This window comes from Miniopterus schreibersii (genome assembly GCF_964146895.1).
Source record: "Miniopterus schreibersii genome assembly, chromosome: 11".
Taxonomy (NCBI): domain Eukaryota; kingdom Metazoa; phylum Chordata; class Mammalia; order Chiroptera; family Miniopteridae; genus Miniopterus; species Miniopterus schreibersii.
This window is the reverse complement of record NC_138111.1, coordinates 28,693,037-28,697,952: the sequence shown is the minus strand read 5'-3', so window position 1 is coordinate 28,697,952 and position 4,916 is coordinate 28,693,037.

Here is a 4,916-nt window from a genome sequence, read left to right as displayed (position 1 = left end):
CTTTGCCCTGTATGTATGGTGACTTAAGTGTGCAAGATAAGTTTAATACCTGTAAAAAACTACTTCCCCTAGCATTTGTTAGGCCATACTTTGTAATTAATTTCAGCTATGTACATGGAATAGCTTAGACTGAAATGCTAGGTATATGTGTTGACTTTGGTGTATGACCCTTTATTGTTAAGCTATGAAGTTAAAATTTTGTATTTAACTGGCAGTCAGACAAAGAACTTGATTTGTAGAGAAGTGTTAGTTTGTATAGTTGTATTAAGTGGGATTCATTGTGATGCCTCTGCATTTATTCTATTGCCTCAGCTGTTACTTGAAGGTGGCATGCCATATGATTTGACCTGTGGTATCAGTGGTAGAAATGATACCTTTCTAAAGAAGAGGTTTATCATCTGCTTCTTGAGGGCTTGCACATGTAGAATTGCATTCCCTTTGGTGCCATCTTTTTTTTAATATATATAACTATATCAGTCCTTGGTTATGTTTTTCCCCCTTCTCTTTGGACCATAAGCCTTAGAGTAGTGACTTCGGGAGCAGGCTAACTTAGGTTGAATGATGAGAGGTTTACATGGAGAAGTAATTTGCATGTATGAGATAGGAAGGTGTTTTTTAGGTATGTTACAGGCTTACTTTAAACCATTTAACTTATGCTCCAAAGTAACTGTAATTTAATGTTGGTAGTATAGCAAATTATGAATAGCTTTAATTGTATGTTTAAAAGTCATGTTCACAAGCTTAAATCTGGATATCAGAACTTAAGCAATTCTTGAAATGTATGAATGTCTCCTTAATATACTGATTACAAAGCATTTCCAGCGTGTCACTACAGGCTTTTTTTTCTCCCCCCAGAAGAAAGCATTAGCTTTTCACTAATTAAGATAGGTAACTTTTCACTTAACTAGTTAAAATGAGTAATACCAAAAAATATCATTAACTGTAGTTAAATATTTTCTATTAAGTGGGTGGAGAGTGAAAAGTATCAGTCATGAGGGAAATGCAAATCAAAACCAGAGTGAGCTACTACTTCACATCAAGTAATACAATAACTCAAAATGAAAGCAGATGAGAATGGAGAAGTTGGAACCCTGTACATTGCTGGTGGGAATGTTAAATGGTACACTTGATATGGAAAAGTTGGGCAGCTCCTTAAAAAGCCAAACATCGAATTGCCATATGACCCAGTAAGTACACTCCTTGATTCAGATACTTGCTGTGGCAGTGTTTATTCTTGTGTTACTTGTATTACATAAACAACTGTAAATCTACTTTTGCCCACCCTACATGTGACACAAAAGGACAGATACTATATAGTTCCAGCTATGTGAAATATCTAGGCAAATTCAGGGAGAGATTACCAAGGGCTGGGGGGAAGGGGGAGGAGAGGAATGGAGGGTTAGTGCTTAATTATTTCTGTCTGGAGTAATGAAAAGTTTTGGAAATAGTGATGATTGTATAATGCTACTGAATTGTACACTTAAAAGTGGTTAAAAGTAAATTTTATATGTCTTACCACAATAAAAACCTTTAAGAGAAAATAGAAATCACTAAAAGAATAGTTATAGCCTAGAGAGGCAGAAACTGACAAGGCTGTAGTCTTTAAAAAGTGCCTTAGAACACTGACCAACACAGAAATAAAGTGCATCCACACAAGTGCAGTTCCTAACCCCAGCACTGTTGCTTTCTCTGTGATGCTTATCCCCATCCATTCACACTTTGAGGGAGTAAGAATAGAGGCCAATTATGTCCCATGAGGGTGCTGTGGAACGTGGTAACCAACCTTCCTATATGTGAAATTAGCATCATATCTTTTCTGCATACGGCACTGGTTTTCAACCTTGGCTACAAGTGGAATTACCTCAGAAGCTTTAAAATTTATTTTAGTTCTACCCTCCAGGGATTTTAATGTAACTGAGCTGGATGTAGCCTAAGCATCTGGATGATCAGGTACAACCAAGTTTCAACACTACCAATATGGGGCTATACAGGGTGTCCCCAAAAAATGTATGCACTTTGAATAATTATAAAGGCAGTGTTTATTAAAATACATTTCCTTTAACAGCTATTAACTGTTAAAGTGTGTATATATTTTGGGGGATGCCCTATATTTATATTAATCAACTAGGACAGAAATGCCACTTAGAATGAATGTGGAAGTTCAAACAGTGGCAGCCCTTGCTACTGCAAGTAAGAGTTTGAGGCTCAGACCAAGGGAGCATCCTAGCTTAGACTTCACAATTTTTCTTTCGAAATAGTGTGGGAAAACGAAACAGGCTCTAAAAGCAGGGAATGAAAATGCTAGTAAGCTACAATAATACAAATTAACTCAAGGGTTCTGAAGTTTTGTACCTTGTATCACTTAATTTGGTTACAGCAATCTTGTGAGCCTGACAGGACAAGAATCAGTACATACAGTCAGCCCTCTGTATTCTTTGGTTCTGCATCCATGGATCCAACAAACTAGATTGAAAATATTTAGGAAAAAAATCCCAGAAGGTTCCAAAAAGCAAAACTTAAATTTGCCACAAGAATCAAGCGGTCCTAGCAAGTTTTGCTAAGCGGTTATTGAGTGTCAGACCGAAGGGTCCGGGGTTCAATTCCAGCCAAGGGCACATACCTCAGTTGCAGGCTCGCCCCTGTTGGGGCATGTGCAGGAGACAACCAATCACATCAATGTTTCTCTCTGAAAAAACAATGGGGGAAAAAGTGATGTGTAGGTATACCCTGCTGTAGCCTATATGCAAATGTCATTTTATATAAGGGTCTTGAGCATCTTCTCGATTTTGGTGTCTGCAGGGTGTCTGGGAACCAATCCTCTGCAGATACCGAGGGACCTGTACTCTATAGGTGAGGAAACTGCCCTCTAGTCTACTGGTTCTCAAACTGTCAGAGTTTCTGATCCTGTATGTCTAGGGTAGGGCCTGAGATTTTGCTTTTTCAAACAAGTTACCAAGTAAGAATTGTTCTGGCCCAGGTAAATGACAGCAGAGACTGGAATCTAGATTCTTGTAATTTAGTTCTTCCTATTCATCTCACCGCCTGTGGCCAATTTAGATAAATTTTAACAGAATGTGGAGAAAATCAATGGATTCTTTCACAAACGAGAAGAAACTGACAGCAGTTTGATGCAGAGAGTAAAGAAATTGAGCTTTGGAGTCACCTGGTTTTCAGTGTGCGCTCCATGAGCAAGGTGCAGAAACATGTTTCTTGCTGTGCATTATGGAAATAAGCTGTATTTCATAAAATGGTTCTAAGAATTAAGACTGCTACATAGGAAGGCCTCAATAAGTATGGTTTACTAGTGCTAGCAATGCAAGTTGACAAATTTAAAAACTGGCTGAAGATACAGCATTGTATCAGACTATTAGGAAAACAAAAATTGGGTGTTTTCCAGAATCATTAATTCAACAACCGAGTGGGAGATAGGACAAATGTACTCTCTCTCGCAGAGTTAACTTTAATGCCAGGTATTTTAAGTTTTCAGATCTAAGGAGATCATCAGTTAAATGGGCGAGGTGCAGCAGGGTGCCTCCGTAGGAACCTGACACGACACGCTTAGTTTCACAAGGGAATAGCCACTGGATATCTGCATCCAGGCTCCATTCGTTTAGTCTACGACTGGCACTGTGATGACAAGCCAATAACATGATCTCCGACTGCCAACATGTAACGTGGAAGCAGCCCACTGGCGCAGTCGGACGCCTCCAGACGCTGGTGGCTGGTTCCAACGATGGCGCAGGCGCGGGGCGCTCCGGCAGCTGGTGAGGCCTCCGCTGGCGCTGCTCAGCCCGGTTCAGACCAGGGACCGCCGCAGGGGCGCGCCCAGGCACCTTGCGCACGCGCAGCCGGCCCTCCGCAGCCAGCCCGCCCCCCTCCCTCCCTGAGACAGGCAGTTCTGCGGCGAGGCTGTCACGTGGCCTGCCCCTCTCCCACTTGGGCCTGTCCCTGGGGTGCCCCCTGCCTTCTGTACCTGAGACATAGTCACACGGGCCTTAAGAAAATTTAAGTGCAGAGTAAGGGGAAGTGCGCGTTTCCACTTTTGAATAAAAGTAACCGTCTTTAGGTGTGGACAAAACGAAGTAGACAGATGCCTAAGGATTACTGGGAAAGTAGATTCATTTTTCCCCAGCTTTGCATTTGTTACACCAATGCATTAGTTTACTAAAAAGAAAAAATACATACTTAATGGCTGCCAATCTAGGCCTCTCCTCTATGCCTGGTCTCCCCCGACACTACCATTTGTCCAGCGCTTGTCCAGCACATGCCTTGCCGCTACGCCTGTGCCACACTGTAGTGCCTAGATAGACTCCTGCTTAGATTGCCAAACCCCTTTTATGCTCAACTCCAGGAAGCCTGTCCTAATTCAGCAGGCTGGATTAGATGCCCTTCCTCCCATTATTAAAAAAAACCCTCAAGATTTTCTCTTATTCCACTACTTTCATTACTCCTTTAACTTGCTTTTCTTCCCTATCCTAGGCCACAAACTGACCTTTTTTAACCACCCTCAGCACTAGGTGCAGGAACAGAACAGGTGTTGGGTAAAAGTGCCTAGAAGGAATAAGCAACACGTGCTGCCTGGATTCTTGCCCTTCAGGAGCCTGGGCACAAAGCAGGCATTTTACAACTGTCAGTTCATGAGGCCTAGGGCTAAATCAAAAATCCAGTTTCTTCAAGGTTTTTCTAAGGAACTTTAGCACAAGCTGATTCTTTTCCACTTTAAACTTCTTTTGCTTAAGCAAAGGCTTCCTTTTACTGGTATGGCAGGCTACAGTCACATGAATTCATGGCTGTGTTCAAATCTCAAAATGGCAGCATATGACACACATTCTGTAAAAAAATTACCGGGAAAAATTTTTAATTTGGGGAATATGATTGAAAAGAAGGATTTCTTACTGCTGTTAAGAATTAATTCA